This window comes from Bubalus bubalis, chromosome 3 (genome assembly GCF_019923935.1).
Source record: "Bubalus bubalis isolate 160015118507 breed Murrah chromosome 3, NDDB_SH_1, whole genome shotgun sequence".
In the NCBI taxonomy this organism is placed as follows: Eukaryota; Metazoa; Chordata; class Mammalia; order Artiodactyla; family Bovidae; genus Bubalus; species Bubalus bubalis.
Window position 1 is genome coordinate 83,192,902 of NC_059159.1, and position 19,447 is coordinate 83,212,348.

General features: G+C 44.0%; 1 long non-coding RNA gene across 1 annotated transcript; it reads left to right on the top strand.

Annotated features, from left to right (window-relative positions):
• Positions 1-882: 882 nt before the first annotated feature.
• LOC123332769 lies at positions 883-18,811 on the top strand. Its single transcript, XR_006549801.2, has 3 exons — positions 883-1,041; positions 14,653-14,790; positions 18,387-18,811. It is a non-coding gene; the product is annotated as an uncharacterized LOC123332769 (long non-coding RNA).
• The last annotated feature ends 636 nt before the right edge of the window (positions 18,812-19,447 follow it).

Below are 19,447 nucleotides of genomic sequence, written 5' to 3' on the forward strand. Positions count from 1 at the left end.
CAGAGATGTCCCCTGCACATCCTATCACACTGCTGATGATAGCCCTGCCAGGTGGGCAGTATTAGTATCTGAATTTGCAGATGGGATGATCAAAGCTTAAAGAGGCCTTGTGGCTTGAAAAATCAAAATCAGAGGCTCGTCCAAAGATCTCTTAGAATCTGAAGTGTATCAACACTCCTTTGATTCCACAGGGCATGTGCTTAAACAAAAATGTTATGGTTGACATTATGATGTCATTTAAGAAAAAGAGAATAAGAACAATAGGGAAGTCCCCAGAGTATATTTTTCTTGTAATTTTCACTTTCAGAAGAGATTCTTAGCATTTATCTCTTACTGAATACAGCACAAGATTGATAAATTACCAAAAGTGGAAGTGATGGAGTTCCAGCTGAGCTATTTCAAATCCTAAGAGATGATGCTGTTAAAGGGCTGCACTCAATATGCCAGCAAATTTGGAAAACACAGCAGTGGTCACAGGACTGGAAAAGGTCAGTTTTCATTCTAATCCTCAAGAAAGGCAATGCCAAAGATGTTTAAACTACCATACAGTTGCCCTCATTTCACATGCTAGCATGGTAATGCTCAGAATCCTTCAAGCTAGGTTTCAGCAGTATTTGAACCAAGAACTTCCAGATATAAAGCTGGATTTCGAAAAGGCAGAGGAACCAGAGGTCAAATTGCCAGCATCCATTGGATCATAGAAAAAACTGAAGGATATTGTGTTAAATTCTCAAGCTTCACTCATTTTTAAAATGATAGAAGATATAATAAAGATATACTCACTACAAGGGTGAGCATTTTTAAAGCAAGCAGTAACAGGAAATGTAGCCCCTATTAAAACAACAGTGCTTTAAAAACAGTGGCTTTTCTTTCCTCAACAGGCATACCAGAACTTATGTGACTGTCATCTTCAAAGAGGAACCCCTGGCAGGCCCTGTTCCACAAGCAGTGTCCCTGTTCACACTTTATTGGATTCCTGTTGGGAGTTTCCTTCATTCTCGTGAAGAAAGTCACTAACAGTGTGTTACTGCCACTTGCCAGGTGGGTTTGACGAGCGGTCGAGGGCATGGTTAGGATTCTGTTGTCAAAGTCTAGGCAGGAGATGAGCTGAGGTCAAGAGCAGCCGTGGCAGAGGTGAGAGCAGACATGAGAGAGAATTGAAAGCACGCAGTGACTGATCTGACAAGAGAGGGGAGGGGAGAAGCGTTTCCAGCTTGGGAAATTGTGTTGATGGTGCTACCACGGCTTCCTAACTAGGTGTGGGAGGAATAGGCACGATTTTCTTGAGAGGTGGGAGTGGGCAGGATGCGTGCTCCCTTCAAGACCTAAGGCATGCTGCACTGGCATTTGAAGTTAGGAGGGCGTTCAGAACAGCTGTCCAAGAGCTGGGAGCTGGTGGTAGATGAGTGATCCGAGGAACCAAGTGTGATGGTTAATTTTATGTGTTAATCTGACTGGGCTAAGGCATGCCCAGTCAGCTGGTAAAGCATTATTTCTGGGTTCGTCTTGTGAAGGAGTTCCTGGAGGAAACTCCCTCGGCCTCCGGACTCTGACTTATACCAGCAGCCTGTCCACTCCCATCCCGTTCCCCATCCAGCTTCTCAGGGCTTTGGCCTCACACCAGGTGTTACGTCATCAGCAGCCCTGGTTCTAAAGTCTTCAGACTTGGACTGAATTTTACCACTGTGTCTCCTCAGTCTTCATCCTGCAGACGGCAGAGCTTGGGACTTCTCGGCCTCCACGGTTACGTGAGCCAATTCCTATGGGAAATCTCTCTCTTCTATATTTATGTGTACATGTGCCTAGTTGCTCAGTCATGTCTGACTCTTTGTGACCCCATGTACTGTAGCCAGGCTCCTCTGTCTCCAGGCAAGAATACTGGAGTGGGTTGCCATGCCCTCCTCCAAGGGAATCTTCCCAACCCAGGGATTGAACCCAGGTCTTCTGCATTGCAGGTGGATTCCTTACCATCTGAGCCACAAGGGAAGCCCAAGAATACTGGAGTGGGGTAACTTATCCTTTCTCCAGGGGAACTTCCCAACCCAGGGATCGACCCCAGTCTCCTGCATTGCAGGTGGATTCTTTACCAGCTGAGCTGCCAGGGAAGCCCATATGTGTATATACATACACACATATAGAGAGAGTGATACACATACATATGTGTATTAATATATTTATATATAAGCATTTGCATTTTATATATATCTCTTTGGTTCTATGTATAGAGATATAGCTAAATACACTCACACATATATATGTGTATGTTTATACGTGTGTGCATATGTTTATATATTTCGGTATATCTCCTTTGGTTCTGCTGTCTCTCTGGAGTGTCCTGACTAATACACCATGAAAGGAGAGTGAATGGATAGGAGAGTCAGAAATGAAGAGGAAGAAACACTGAAGCTTAGTAATGTTTAAAGGGCATGTGAGGAAGGGGAGGGCTATTAATAAGTCTTGAATTGCCTCCCTGCAGTTTCAAGCATATCCTTGAAGACAGCCGGATTTAAGATGACTAAACCTTTGTCAGAAGAGGGAGACAAGCAGGATCACGGTACTTAGATCAGTCATCTCATCCAGGCGTGGCCATACTAAAACTGTCAAAGAAGACCTGCTGATGCTAAGTGAAAACCGGATGCCAGCAGGCTCGTGTGCGCGCACGCACATGCGTGTACATGCACACACAGAGCACCCCTCAGCCACACAGTCAGCTGGTTTGGGCCACATAGTCTGGACTCTGCTTTGAAGAGTAAATTTGGAAGAGAAGATTTTAAGCAAATATTTAACTCTGCTTTGCCTACTGAGAAGATCTCCGTTCTCTGGGATTCTGTGTTGTCAGCGAGTTCCAGAATAGTCTTAGAGCGTGGAAGGAAGTAACAGCGTGGTGCAGAACAGAGCAAGAAAAGGTTTTGCATCAGCGCCCCCCCCCCCCCCCACCTCCCTCACGTTAGGATCGGTGGCACCCAGGTGGCAGTTCAGGGAATTCTCCCTGATGCTCACATGTTGCTCCCTTCCTTGGCTGGCTGTGTCCTGTGCCACACTGTGTGGACTGAGTGTGATAATCAGGGATCAGAGCTGTGACCTGGAGGAGCTCGTTCAAGGGAGGACAGAGGCAGGAATTGATTAGACTTGGATTCCTGAGCACTGTGGGCACTTAGCCCAGTGACATCATTCTCCGGGCCTTAGTTTCCTCCATGTAAAGGAAGGACTTAGTGTGATGCCATGTCTGTCTCCGGGCTTCCCAGGTGGCACTAGTAGTAAAGAACTCAGCTGCCAATGCAGGAGACATAAGAGACCCAGGTTTGATCCCTGGATTGGGAAGATCCCCTGGAGGAGGGCATGGCAGCCCACTCCAGTATTCTTGCCTGGAGAATCCTGTGAACAGAGAAGCCTGGAGGGCTACAGTGGGGGCAACAGGGGGTCTCAAAGAGTCAGACAGGACTGAAGTGACTGAGCATGCATATTTGTCCCCATTGAGACCATCATAGAGTAAGTGTCTGTAAGACTTCATAGCATGGATTCACATAGACTCTCACCACAGTGAACACACAGACCTATTCAGTTGTATGTTTCACAAATAACCCATTGTCAGTTATCTGAGATTACCTAAACAAGGTCAGGGTAAGCCCTAAATTCCTTTAATAGCTGAACCACAGGCTTTTTACCTCTAGCTGATTCCCTTCCCTGTGACCCGTCAGGATTGCCACCTTTCTACAGAGGACTTCTCCTTGCTTATTTGCCACCTCTTTCCAGGAGGATAGAAATCTACTGCAGCCTTGAAGGCTGCTTGCCAGAAATGTGGACGTCTGATCAAGTAATGAGACTCATGCTGAAACGCTGGATGTCCCAAAGAGATTGACCAGGCCTCAAAGCCCTGCCTTCCAGGGACTTGCTTGATTCCCTGAAGACCCGAGTGTGAGCCTCCATGGCTCCTCTCTGATGACCTGACCCTACTAATCATCTAGCATCATTTTCTACCTCTGCTCCCTTGTCGCCAGTGAAATTAAGGATCTCTCTTCATCACGAAAGAATTTGGAGATGAAGCAGAGAGGTTAAAAAAGTAAAGTGAGAGTTTATTTAAGCAAGAATACAGTCTCAGAGGGCTTCCCTGCTGGCTCAATCGATAAAGAAGCTGCCTGCAATTCAGGTGACCTAGGTTTATTCCCTGGGTCAGCAGTATCCCCTGGAGAAGGAAATGTTTGCAAATCAGACGTGATTTAGCAACTAAACCATCAGCACGCTTTCCAAGGGAGAGTGGGAAGGCAGGTGAGAAGCTGCCCTGGGTCCATTTGGCAAGCCGGTTATGAAGAAAGGTACAAATATTATTCATTTAGTCGTGTCCAACTCTCTGCGACCCCATGGACTATAGCCCGCCAGACTCCTCTGTTCATGGGTATTCTCCTGGCAAGCATACTGGAGTGGATTGCCATGCCCTCCTCCAGGGAATCTTCCCAACCCAGGGATCAAACCCAGGCCTCCTGCATTGAAGGTGGGTTCTTTACTGTCTGAGGCACCAGGGAAGCTCAAGAATACTGGAGAGGGTAGCCTATGCCTTCTTCAGGGGATCTTCCCAACCCAGAAATTGAATCAGGGTCTCCTGCATTGCAGGTGGATTCTTTACCAGCTGAGCTACCGGAAAGCCCACTTATGAGGAGCATACAGATGAAGGAGTGGAATATTCACTGGGGAAAGGGGCATTTGGGCATCATATTCTGTAATTTTTCACCCCAGTTCCAATTTCCCAAGGGGAGGAGGGATTTTTGTTCTTACTGAACTTAGATCAGAAGTGTCATGGCATCGGTTCATCATGGGTACTTCTTATCCAGAAGGTTATTTTTATTGTAATAAGAGCATAATGAGCAACAGGTTACATTCAGAAGCAAGAGGTTCTCACCTTTCTTTGTCTGCTACCCAAAACTTTGTCACCCAGTATGTGTGGTTTCCTATCAGTCTGGAGGTTCCTGCTTTTCTTCATCTGCCTATGGACCTGCTCTGTTTACAAGATGCATGATTTCCTGCCACCTGGCCCCTCCTCGCACTTCTCTGCTTGGTACATAGCTGCCTGCCTGCTCTGACACCCTCAGTGCGCCCTGCCTCACCCACACACAGTCCACCCTGGCCCCTCGCTGTTCCTTGACTGTGCTCGCACCACAGTTCAGTTCATTTCAGTTCAGTTCAGTCGCTCAGTTGTGTTCAATTCTTTGCGACCCCATGAATCGCAGCACGCCAGGCCTCCCTGTCCTTCACCAACTCCCGGAGTTCACTCAGACTCAACGTCCATCGAGTCAGTGATGCCATCCAGCCATCTCATCCTCTGTCTTCCTCTTCTCCTCCTGCCCCCAATCCCTCCCAGCATAGAGTCTTTTCCAATGATTCAGCTCTTTGCATGAGGTGGCCCAAGTACTGGAGTTTCAGCTTTAGCATCATTCCTTCCAAAGAAATCCCAGGGCTGATCTCCTTCAGAATGGACTGGTTGGATCTCCTTGCAGTCCAAGACACTCTCAAGAGTCTTCTCCAACACCACAGTTCAAAAGCATCAATTCTTCGGCGCTCAGCGTTCTTCACAGTCCAACTCTCACATCCATACATGACCACTGGAAAAACCATAGCCTTGACTAGACAGACCTTTGTTGGCAAAGTAATGTCTCTGCTTTTGAATATGCTATCTAGGTTGGTCATAACTTTCCTTCTGAGGAGTAAGCATCTTTTAATTTCATGGCTGCAGTCACCATCTGCAGTGATTTTGGAGCCCAAAAAATAAAGTCTGACACTGTTTCCACTGTGTGGCTCTCATTACAAGGCCTGGAGAAATATTGACTCTTGTCTGGTATCACATAGTCTCTTCCTCATTTCTTTTAGGTCACTAGTTAAGTGTCACTTCCCTAGAAAAGTCTTTGCTGAACATCCCATATGAAATACCAACTGAAACCTCTTTTTTTCCATGCCCAGCTTTATTTTTCTTCATGGTGTATCTGACATTGTTATATTTATGTACTTGCTATCTCTGCATACTGAATGTCAGCTCCAGGGGAACAGGGATTTTATTCATTGCTTTATCCCCAGCACCTAGAGTAGTGCCTGACACAGGGCAGATTTGTTTCAAATGAGTGAAAGAATAAATGATCAAGTAGTCAAGGAGGCATGTATGACTTCAGGAGTTCTCTCTTTAGTTGGTACATACTTTCATTCATGTCATCTCTGAGAAAGATCCTCATTTTCGTGGAGTTTATGTTCTAGTGGTAGAGACAGATGGTTTGTACATACTTTAATTTCAGATGTTGGTAAGTGCTCTGAAGAAAATAAAGGCAAGAGGCAGGCAAGAGAGTGGCTGGGCTGGGTGATGGAAATTCTTTTACATGGAGTATTTGGAGAAGTCAGTCTGTTTCAAAAGACGTGGGCAAGTGAAGAATTGAGAAAAGAGCAGGTGTCAGGTCTCTGAGGCTGGAGTAAGTTTAGTGCATTTGAGCTACACTGAGAAATCCAGAGTGGCTGGAGCTTAGAAAATAGGAAAGGAGCCTGGAGTGGCGGGTGGAAGTCTAATCGCTTATTTCTTGCAGTTCCATGGTGTGGAACTTAGATTTCATTGTAAGACTATGGAAACATCCTCCATGGAACCCGGCCAGCAGGGTCCTGGTGGCTCAGGTTTAAGTATCCACTGTGTATACTTGGCCTATAACTCCACTGAACTTGACCTTGACTGTTGGGTCTGAGTCACAGAGTCCAGAGTCTGTTCCCTGGAGAATTTCCTTTCTGAGGGTATGTGATGTCCTATTTTCTATCATCTGGTTTTGCTTATAGCAGGACAGTCCATCACATAAGTTTCAAAATAAATATATTCAACATTGGGAAGAGTCAAGGTCCCATTCCCATATTTTCCAGAGGACTTCCTTACCCCCCTGCATGTGTTTTTACATTCTTAGGAGAGGGCTTGCTAGTGGTAAAGAACCCACCTGCCAATGCAGGAGATGGAACAGATGTAGGTTTGATCCCTGGGTTGGGAACATCCCCTGGAGGAGGGCATGGCAACCCACTCCAGTATTCTTGCCTGGAGAATCCCATGGACAGAGGAGCCTGGGGGGCTACAGTCCATAGGGTCTCACAGAGTTGGATGCAACTGAAGCGACTTAGCATATGGCACACAGGAGAGGGCTCCACTTCATTTCTCCCTTAAAACCAATAGTTACGTCAAGGAAGCTAATGATAGATCAAAGTCTAAACTCCAGGCCATGCCCTTGCGCTGCATGCCTGAGTACATCTTCTCTGTCTCTCTCCCTCTCTTAGCTCTCAGTGTCTATCCTTATTCTGCTTTTCTGGCCGAAGACCCTTTTTTAACTTCCCCCATAGTGGGTTTCTTATGTAGGGTTGGTGACATTTGTCTGCTAGTTCAGAAGATTTCCATGGAGCCACTTATAAGAGCTTTTTAGCACGGGACTTGTAGAGATGTACAGTTCATGGAATCTTATTAGGCTTGGAAAAATCTGTAAAGATTCCCACCTTTCAATGTCACTTCTTTAGGAACAGTTTATTGGGGTAATTGGGTGACAAGATACTACCATTGTTTTGCCTGTAAAATATTTTTTAGGCCAGCACTTTAATACTTTTCAGGTGGTTGACCCAAATCCATTGCATTGTAACAAACGGCCCAGGGGAACACAGAGCTGGAGTGGCCTGGGGTTAGTCCAGGATAGTGGGAATTCTTTCAAAATTTGCAGGGGGAAAATACCCTGTCATTTTAAAGAAGATCATTTTCTCTCAAATTTGTCCCAAAAGTTACTCTTAAACTTTGATGCCTGCTCCCACTTGTCTGGTAGCAGGCACTAGCAGACGACCAAAGAAATGAACAAGCGGCAAATGAATATTAATGGAAAAATTCTGAAACAGTTGATAATGCTTGGCTTGACAGCTTGTTTCTTTGTGGACATGCGGGTTCCCAGTTCTACATATAGAATTTTTCTCCTAGGAAAATTATTGGTACTTCGCCTGATGGGGTTCACGCCGGTGATATTTTAAGGCGTTCGGCAGAGTGTGGCATTTTGCAAAGAGCATCATTTCTTCCAGATTCTTCTTTTCATAATTTGGGAACCATTGAGTTTTAAGGGTCAGCTGAAGTCTCTCTCTTAGAAAGTCTGCAAATAAGTTTCTCTCAGCTACCAGAACCTTAGAATGTTTCTGACTAGTTCTTATTTGTTTTTTAGTTTTTACAATTTTTGTTGGTTTCTTCCATACAACACAAATCAGCCATAATTATATATATATATATCCCCTCCCTCTTGAGCCTCCCTCCCTTCCCCCAACCCACCCCTCTGGGTCATCGCAGACCTCCAGACTGGGCTCCCTGTGTTATGCAGCAGCTTCTCACCGACTGTCCATTCTGCATATGATAATGTATACATGTTGATGCAACTTTTTCCATCCGTCCTACTCACTGTGTCCCCACTGTATCCACAAGTCCATGCTCTACATCTGCATCTCCATTCCTTCCCTGCAAACAGGTTCATCAGTACCATTTTTCTAGATTCCATATATATATATATATGTGTGTGTGTGTGTGTGTTAATATACTGTATTTGTTTTTCTCTTTCTGACTGATTTCACTTTGTTTAACAGGCTCTGGGTTCATCCACCTCACTAGAACTGACTCCAATTTGTTCTTTTTAATGACTGAGTAATATTCCATTGTATATATGTACCACAGCTTCTTTATCTGTTCATCTGTCAATGGGCATCTAGGTTACTCTCATGTCCTGGCTATTGTAAATAGAGTTACTATGAACATTGGAATACATGTGTCTTTTAGAATTGTCGTTTTCTTAGGGTATATGCCTAGTAGTGGGGTTGCTGGGTCATATGGTAGATTTATTCCTAGTTTTTTGAGGAATCTCCATACTGTTTTCCATAATGGCTGTATCTGTTTACACTCCCACCAACAGTGTAGGAGGGTTCCCTTTTCTCCACACCCTCTCCAGCATTTATTGTTTGTAGATTTATTGATCATGGCCATTCTGACTGGTATGAGATGATACCTTATTGTAGTTTTGATTTGCATTTCTCTAACAATACTTTGGCCACCTCATGCAAAGAGTTGACTCATTGGAAAAGACCCTGATGCTGGGAGGGATTGGGGGCAGGAGGAGAAGGGACCACAGAGAATGAGATGGCTGGATGGCATCACCAACCTGATGGACATGAGTTTGAGTAAACTCCGGGAGTTGGTGATGGACAGGGAGGCCTGGCATGCTGCGGTTCATCGGGTCACAAAGAGTCGGACACAATTGAGCGACTGAACTGAACTGAATAATTCGTTTTGTTGAACACTTTTTTTTGCGGGGGGGCGGGGGTGGGCAGCCATCTGTATGTCTGACCAGTTTTAAAAGGCTGTGTGAAGATGTGACCATTTAGGGTATTCAGGGTGGAAGTTTCAAGTTCTTGTACTAATTTATTCAGCAAACATGGCCTACTGTGTTGTGCTGAGTTATTTTTGTTGTCAGCTCGAAATCAACATCCTTCCGCATCTAAGGTCTTACAGAGGAGAAGCTGGGAGTCATATTTCCCAGGATCCCCTTCCCTAAGTGATTCCTAGTTAGAGTCTGCCAATGAGAGCCACTCACATGAGATTTAGAAAGTGGATAGAAAAACAAAAGGCCATTACACTCCAGAGGCAGTTCAGGCAGATGTGTGGACAGCGAGCAGACTCAAGGCTTGCAGAATCTTCTGGCAAGCACCTGTGAATTACCTGCTTTGTGCTCTAGGCAGTGGGGATGATCAGTGTGGCTGTTTCTGAGTCCTTGGTTCCCTGTCCCCAGCCTAGACCGTTGTGTCTTCTAGGGAGCTTCTTCTAGGTTCTTGGTGCTTGCAGCAGCTTCTTGGCGCTTGCAGCAGCTTCCTGGGAAGCTGTTGTTTTCCTGCAGCAGGTGGAGGTCTTCATTGCCGGCTTCTGTATTCTTTGCTGCCCTAGCCCTGAGGCCGAATCTGGCCTCTATACCCTGACACCAAATTAAATCTCAGGGACAGAGTTTTGGGTGAAGTTGAAAAGAATAGCTACCAGGGCTTCCCTGGTGGCTCAGATGGGAAAGAATCTGCCTGCAATGCAGGAGACTGGGGTTTGATCCCTGGGTTGGGAAGATCCCCTGGGAAAGAGATAGGCTACCCACTCCAGTATTGCCTGGAGAAGAATCCTATGGACAGAGGAGCCTAGCGGACTACAGTCTACAGGGTCCCAAAGAGTTGGACACTACTGAACGAATAACACATACACACACAGAAAAGAATAGCTTTGTTGTTTTGCCAGACAAAGGGGACCCAGCAGGCTAATGACCAGAAAACAAATGTCCCATCTTGGAGGGGGTAGTGAGAAGTTTTAGAGTAGTGGTTCAAAGAAGATGTGGTCAGCTCATGGACATTCTTTTGATTAGTTGGTGGTGAGGTAAGTGGGAGTCAGCAGCATCAACCTTCCCGTTTCAACCTGTCCGGATCTCTGTGCTTGTGGGCAGCACCTGGTGGGGGAGCTTCAATATTTGTGGAACAGCTCACAGTTATTGTTATATCCCTTGAGGGGGAACTGTCTCTGAGGCTACACTATTGTTTCTTTTGACTGTTCCTCCACATCCCCTCCCTTCCCTAATTAGTAACTATTTGAACCTGCTCTTGGAACATAGGGAAGGTCTTGGAGGCTAAATGAAGCCTATTTCCTGTAATCAAGAAGTGGGGGGACGCAGAAGCCCTTCTGTGGCCTGGAGCTCCACAGGGTCCTGCTTGATATGAGCCCGTTCAGTGACAGTGCAAGCCTCCGAATCTCTGGATTCAAACCCTTCATGTCTGGAACACTTAAAGGTTGGATGTTTAGACACTGGGGTGTGGGCTTGGTTCTGTTAGCTAGTTTGACTACAGCTTCCATGGTCCCATAGGATGTCATCAGATGGGTCCAATTTCCTCCTTTAATGTGCTCCCTGGTTGCCTGGTGGTTAGGATTTGGCATCTTATTCTTCAGCCAGCCCAGTAATCCCCCTTGATAGCACCATCTTTCTGAAAGACAGTATCTCTCTATCACGTAAATGTCAGAGGACTTGAGAAGACACTAATCTGCTCAGATTTGACATCCTTGGCCTCATCAAACCCTCCTTGAACCTGTTAACATTTTCAGCATTACCAACGCTAAGGAAATAATTCCACTTGTCTTCTTTTATTTTTCCTTATAACTCAAATTTAATGTAAGACTTGGCTGGTGTCACCCTAACAGTTCTTTCAAGACTCACCAGATTAAACATATGAGGCATGGCAAAATCAAGCTTTTCCAGGGAATATCCCCTCGCCCAATATCTGTGTCAGTTATTGGGCTTAAACTTGATTGGGGAAGGGTGCTGAAAGCAGAGATGGTATTCCTACTTCTTTCACGTTAGCTCAACATGCACTTGACTGTATAAAAATATTTTCATCTTAGCTGTTTCACAGAGCAAAAGCAGCAGAGAAGTTCAAACAAAACATTTTAAAACAGATATGGAAATAGAATGTTATGTAGCTTGAGTGTTTAATAGATACAGGTGCAGAGAGCAAGCTGGGTCAGTTTCCACCGTTGATTAGTCTTGCTGAATGGACCAAAATCTCTTTAGATTAGAGAAATTAAATCAGCATCAGAATGGGCCTGGATACTGGCATTTGACTCTGTGACTAACCACCTCCCTCGTCTGATCAGTATACTCTTGTTGAGTGTTAAAATGTTCAGTCCAGTCATGTTATTGGGAACATCTCCAGGGCTGATATCGCACTGCTGTACCACCTTCATGGCCCTACCAGTTTCTAAAATATTGAAATACTTTCTTACTCGAGGGTGCAGTCACTATCCTGAGCTCTCCCATTGCACCCCACCATCCTGCCACATTTCTCCATAATTCAGCAGTCTGTAGTTTCATGATGTCTGCCACAGCATGGGAGCTTCCAGGATCTCATTGTTTGACACCTGTTTCCTATTGCAATTGAAGAGTTGAAATCTCAGACAATGATCTAATTTTCTTCGCACTGTCTCCTACTCCCACCAGTGAACAGCCTATCAATAACATATGTTTCATGAAATCATATCTACTGCTGGTTGAAAACAACCAGAGACAGACGCCACAAGAGGCTTTTAATAGCCTGGTTAGTTACTACCTGGATCAGAGAATAAAACCTCAAATAAGAGTCCCTTAGATTCTTTGGTGTTGCAGAGAGTGAAACTGTGGAGGTGGGTCATCTCTCTGGTTCTGTTACCAGACCCCAACAGGGCACGCAGAGCAGTCAGCATGGGCCAGGGGTAAAGATGACCCTCAAAACTTCAGGCCACAGAGAGGAAAGGAAGGGACATACTTGGTCCTCAAAGTCTTCTGGGTGCTCAGATGATTTATCCCCAAGGTGGACTTCCAGTGTGTGGGGAGAAGACGTTGGCTTTGTTGTGATGGACCTGCTCTCAGTACTGATCTGGCCACTTTAGTTTCTGTGACTGTGGGCACTTTAGTCCCATTGGATCTGCATGGACTCATTTCAGAATAGGGAGAATTCACAGGATGGTTGTGGGGGTCAAATGAGGTAAGGTGTGTATGCAAAACACATAACACTCAATTTATAACTGAAACAAAAACTGCAAAACAAGCAACTTGCTCTTCAGTTTTTTTCTTCTAGGCAATGTGAAGAGAGGACTGGGAAGACGATCCTGACGTGAGGCGCTCTTTATGTTGTGTTGCCTGTTTCTGTGATGGCCTTTGTAATGTATGGGCATATTGACTGAGGGCCTTCACGTGTTGAAAAGGTCATGTCCCAGGAGAAAGGAAATGAGACCCAATGTTTTGCCTTGTCACTTCTAGAAAGAGATGGTCAGGGAGAGAATGGACCTCCTGTTCCTATCCTGCAGCCTGCTAATCCTGAGAAATGACCTCCTTGGAAATTGTTCTAGGCTTCCCTGGTTTCCTGAATGCAGCTGAATACTCCACAGTGCCACAGGGACATGCACTAAGGCTAGTGCAAGCTTACCAAGTTGCCACCCGAGCAAGCTCTTCCTTGAATGTTGACTCCTATCCCCATCCCCCAGGGTGTATTGTATGGACTGTGGGAACCAGCAATGGTAGACAATGCCCTTTTAACAGTAAAGGCTGCGTCATAGGTTATTCTCAGTACCTCTTGAGCAATGAAGTTCATTTTCTATGTTTTAATCTTTGGTGTGCTTAGTTGCTTCAGTTATCTGACTCTCTGCAACCCTATGGACAGTAGCCCCCAGGCTCCTCTGTCCATGGGATTCTCCAGGCAAGAATACTGGAGTAGATTGCCATGCCCTCCTCTAGGGGATCTTCCTGACCCAGAGATCTAACCCACTTTCCTGTGGCTTGTGCATTGCAGGTGGATTCTTTACCACTGAGCCACCAGGGAAGCCTCTTTAATCTTTGGAGTATATGATTATTATCTTTAAAGTGAATGTGACAAATAGGAGTAACCTCACATACCAGCACAGATTGCTTGATAGAGAAGCTGCTGCTTCATTGTGCTTTATCAGGATTCTAAGGCTACAATCCATGCCTTGATTGATTAGCAATGTCTGTAATGGATATGGGAAGGGTTGATGGCAGTTTGCCCATAATGCATTTGCCAATCCTATTTTACAGTCTTTTTTATTCTTGTGCAAACAATAACCTTTTTTTAAGGTACAAAATAGCAGACTGAATGGCTTAGAGGAGCTTTTCTTAGAAAAGTGATAAAACATAAACTAAAGAGATACTCATCCCTACCTAAGCAGAGTGTTTTATGATTTCAAATTGGAGGGTTCATTGTTATGTGTGCAAGATGGATTTTCTTGGTGCTTATGTCTACATGCAATGAAAAGGAAAACTTGTGTGTTTAAGTGTGCATAATCAATGTCCTAGCTTTTACCTCTGCCTGCTAAAGTTAAGGTTTATACACTTCAAGTTTTCAATCAAGTTTTTACTTTCCTTGGGGGGTGTTTGCAACAGTATTCTCTCCCATAGTGGGACACATCCATTTCTCCCTTTTCTCTCCTGACCCTCATCTATGCTGATGTCTGGGAAGCCACTTGATGGTGTCGTGCTGCTCCAGGTACCCATGGAAAAAGTTTGATGTCAGTGCCAAGGATGCCATCTACAGATGCTCTGAAACCATAAATCTTTGCGGGCTTGTGGCAGTTGCTATTCAGTGAGGGGATGGACACGTTTCACATTCTGGGCACTAAGGCAGCAGCATTTCACGTAGTGAATATACAGCTTCTGCACTGTAGCCCTTGTCTGCAGAGGGCTCACATGGCAGACTAGGTGGGGTCCAGAAGCTGCACTAAGCTCCCATTCCATCTCCCCGAGGTGTATCCCTGGTGCTTCTTGCAACACAGCTTCTAAAGATTGCCAGTTGGGGGGCTGGTCTCCTTGGGACATTAGCAAGAGTCCAGTCTCCTTGGACACCTGAGTTCTTAGATAGTTTGGGCCATGAATATTCCAGTGATTTCAGGTGTTCTCTCTAATTCCTGACTGCTATTTTACTTAGAAGTAAAATGTAGTTTTTACTACAGGACTACCTGAAGTAGTTGGTATTTGGAGGAAATATGTGACAGACATACTCTTCTTTCATATTTCAGTATATTCCCTTTTGTTAATGTCTATCATTTTTAAATTTCATTTATTCATTCAGTATTTACTGCACTGCTTGGTTGTACCAGGGAATTAATACTGAATCCTGAACTGATGAATATGAATACTACAAGCCTGGTCTTCACAGCCTTCACAATTTTAGGAAGAAGGGAAGACATATGAAACGGAAATTCTGTTGGTGAGTGCAAAATGAAACATTGAAGCATTTAAGCCTAGAGAATAGTACTGGGGAGGAAAAGATTAATCCCAGGCAGATGAGGGGGAATAGATGGTATTTCTGACTTTATTTTTGCCACTCAACCCCAGACAGCAGTCTTCTGGGCTTATGTTGACTCTGTCCAGCTCATAGAGACAACATTAGCAAAGCACCAGGCTGCCAGTATGGTTTAAAAACGAAAACAAATTTAACACCCTGAGCTGCAGGAAATCTGAATTGAGAACTGCTAGGGAGAGCTGCCTTGGCATAAGCTGTGTGGCATCTTGAAATGGAGTAGGTTTTGAGGCCAAGATTTATGTTCAACAGCTAATACTTTAGAGACAACAGTTATGTATACAGAGGCTCCTGTTTGTCCTTTACAGATGCAAATAAGAGTTGCATCTGTAACCCAGGCTTTATTTATTTACTTTTTTAGCCGCTGACATTACTATGAAAGGAGAGCATCAGGTCAAACCAAAGTAGGAGGTCGTTCTACTCACTCCATTGCAGGACTGAAATAAAAGGAAGGAAGACTGTGCAAGTCATTCACCACATCGCCCCTAACTGTAGGGGTTGGTTAGCTGTAAATGTCAATAGTCCTAACAAGGACTGTGGAGTAATTTGTTAAATAACCGAGTGAGCATGCCACTCGGAAGCCCGCCGGATGAGAGCGCGGCATCAATTAGAGACAAAGGGAACCGCTCGCTTTTCTCTGCATCAAGTGGGCCCTCGGAGGCTTGGAACTAGCTAGTCCAGAAAAATCAAGAGGAAGCAGAAGGAAGGAATGGGGGAAGGAGGCAGCAACTCGGCCTCCTTGAAATGTGAGGGGCGATAAAGAAAGAGCGCCCTTGCTCACATTGAGAAAACATGACCAGAGTGGAGCCTGGAAAGAAAGCCCCGCAGCCCCCAGGGACACGGGCAGAAAGCGTCTGCCAACAGACTGAGTGACCAGCCTCACCATCTGCTTCCACACGTCGCTCCCCAACAATAGGGACTTGTGCGGACCTTCTGCCCCTCCCCTCCCCCACCATGAGCACTCATTTAAATGAGGCTGGGTAGGGGGCGGGGAGCCGCTGCTGGCGCTGTGATCGTTCGCATCCTGGGAGCCCGCCCAGCATCCCCAACAGAAGGCCCTGGGGTGAGAGGTTAGACTCTCAGCTGCCCGGAGAGATGATTACCGAGCTGCTCCCAAACGAAGCTGCTTCACCGCTGGTGCTTGAGCATGTGTGGGGGTAATTGTGCTTGAATACTTAATGCTTGATTGACTTGGCTGTTTTGTGTTTGACCATATTTTGAAATGCGATCTCACTGTTGGGGTGGCAATTAGCATCAAGCCCACAGGGTTGGAAAGAGTGAAACGGAGTTGCTTCTGTGGTGATGTCTGCTTCTTTCCTGGAATCAGCGCAGAAAACTGAGTGTTCTGCTGGGGCTCATTTGCCTATATTTGGATCATCTGGAATTTTGATCCTAAAGAGGAAATCTTTTAATCCGAACTTCAGTGTCGCTGCCAACTTTGATCTTTACATCTTTGGTTACAGCTGAGTTTTACATCCATTCCAAGGGACCTTTGTTCCCTGTGCAGCCATGGGAGAAGAGAATAGGAGAGGAGAGGTCATGGCTGAGAACAGGAAAAATTCATGCCAAGTAGGAGAAAGGCTAGGGCTGAATGTGAGTGATAAGTTAGTTATGACACAGAATCCAGAATTTCAAGATGACGGTTAGCTAAGTAGCTCTGGTGCCCTGTCTGGTTCAGTTCCTTGAGGATATGTCTTAATTATCTTTGTATCTCTAGCACCTTGCACAAGGCCTGGCTTTTAGTAGGTATTTAGTATTTATATTTCTGGAACATGTATATTAAAGCCAGCACAACTTCTAGGAAAAAAGAGAAGGGCAATCAGCTAATGTTTAAAAATCTTTTTAATTTCATTTTCAAATGGTGAACTTACGCATCCCTCAGGCTGTGTCTCACATTATTGGAATAAAGTGTTCCAGTTAAAAGTTACCAGAGGCTGGCAATGGATCTCACAGATTCAAGGTCACTTTGGGGATATTTGAAATTGCTGACTCCCTATAATAAAGGATGGGCCAGGTTTCTGTTCATTTAATCTCATTAAAAGTAGCACAAGCAGGTACTGATTTATTTGAAGAGAAGTAATCTGCCTGCAATGCTGGAGACACGGGAGATGCAAGTTTGATCCCTGGGTCAGAAAGATCCCCTGGAGGAGGAAATGGTAACTCATTGCAGTATTCTTGCCTGAAGAATCCCATGGACACAGGAGCCTGGTGGGCTACAGTCCAGTGGGTCGCAAAGCGTTGGACACAACTGAGCACCTGAGGACACAGACACAAGACGGAAGTTAACTATGGATTAGCTAGATGACTTAGTGTGTATCACTAATTCCATAAATGAAGGCATCACAACCCATTGTTAAGTTTTATAAGAAAAATGAGAATAAGTACTGATGAAGATTACGAAACCTAAGTGACAGGTCTTATAAAACAATTCCAGAAGTACAGAAAAGTGTGGTGGATGTCTAAGACCAAATATTAATAATAGGTGTGCAGTCGAAATTTCTGAGAAGTCAATCTTAGCAAAATGAAAGGGTTTGATGACTTTGGCTCAGTGGTGTCCACAAACCTGTGATACACAAACTCAATTTATTTGTAAATTGATCATTAATGTCCCTTGGTCAAGGCACAACTCCTATGTTGTCCTTGTTCTCAGTTAAAAATGAAGAATGATTCTTGGATTTGCATTTTTTCTGTGTTCTTACTAAAGACTTCTTCCTGTCCTTCATGTTAAACAACTCTTTTAAAATTAGTTATTTATACTTATTTTGTCTTTGTTTCCTCATCTGGGGAATGGGAATTTTAATGGTATCTACTTTATAAAATTATTGTAAGGATTAAATTAAATCATATGTGTAAGATATTTATAATTGTGCCTGGCACTTAGTGTTTGCTCATATATATTTCCATTGACAATATTTGCAGTTATTAATTTGAGAATCTTCTTTGTTGAGGATATAGTCTCATTCATACTCCTTTTCTGTTTTAAGTATGCATGACTCTGTTTAAGAAGACTATAGACTTCTGCAAAAGATAGTGCAGACAAACTTATTATAGTAAATACTTTTGTAAGGTCACATAATGAAGCATAATAATTTTCAGTCACTGCCCTAAATTTGAAATTCTAATTATATAATTATCATAAATTTTTAGCAGCTGGGGAGTCTGAGTTAAGTATTAAACAAGGCTAAGTATTTTAGTGCATTACATAAGGCAGAGTAGAGTAGTGAATAAGCAAGTGAGCTTGAATCTGGCTATTCTGGTTATTAACCTCTTTGAAACTTGAGATTTTTATCTTTTAATAAAGTAATAATATCTATCTCACAAAATTGAAGAAAAGATGAAATAAGATAATATATGTAAAGGACTTAGTACAATGCTTGGCCTATATAGAGAGGACCCAATAATTGAATAAGTGATAAGCATAATTATTATAGTAATTCTTATTATAGCTATGATCACCATTTTCTGTTACAAAAGTTAGAAGATGGGCCTTTTACTCCTCACAGGGAAACTCATGGAGGACAGTTTGGCGTCTCAGAGGGTATACTGTGGTCTGTTGCAAAGAAACCAGAGGACATGGGCTGAAGTTCTCAAAATGCATGGCAGGCTTCCAGGTCCCTCTTGGGAGGCTCTACAACACTGAGTTGACTTTGCTACTGTAGGAACCAAGGATTACCTCCTCCTTCGTTGCTCTCTCTCTGCTCCCCACAGCTGTTGTCATAATAGAGGTATCATTGTCTTTCTTCCCTATATATGCAACAATTTTATTTGCATTATTTTTAATCACTATTGAAAATCTGATCTGTAATCTAGATGTTACCCAGTTTACAGCTGTATAAAAGTCACTAGCTGGTGGGTAGCAGAACCAAGGATTCAACCTGGGTCTTTCTGGCCACTGAGCCTGCCCTTTTTCCATTGTCCTCTGGCCTCGTTTACCACTTTAGCACTATCTCCAACTCTAATCTTAACAAAGGTCTCTAAAAACATTTATAAAGAAATATTCTTGAGGATAATTTTTTTCTCAACTTGAGATGTGTTTTTCTTCCTCCCCTACAGAGTACAAAATTATGAGAATCCACACATATACACACTTGTGAAACTGCAGTGCGAGTCACTACTCTTGAGTGATATTACATATAGTTTGGCTGCAAGAAAATTAAACCCTGTCAAGAAATAGTTCCCAAGACCAGTAACTTTTGTGGGGAAAGAAAGGAAGAAAGAAAGTGAAGTCCCTCAGTTGTGTCTGACTTTTTGAGACCCCATGGACTGTAGCCTATGAGACTCCTCTGGCCATGGAATTTTCCAGGCAAAAGTACTGGAGTGGGTTGCCATTTCCTTTGTGGGGAGGGGATGTATAAAAACAGATGCCAAAAAAAAGAGTGAAGAAAATAAAGCCTCCCAATCCCAGAGAATAAATAAGTATAATATATATAATGTTTAGTTCAGTGTTCTGAAAAGGTTGAGACATATTCAAGGTCAGTCACACAGTAAATTAGTAATGGAATCATATCCAGCCTTTGGACATTTATTCCAGTACTTTTTCATGATTCTACTTTTTCCTCTGCAG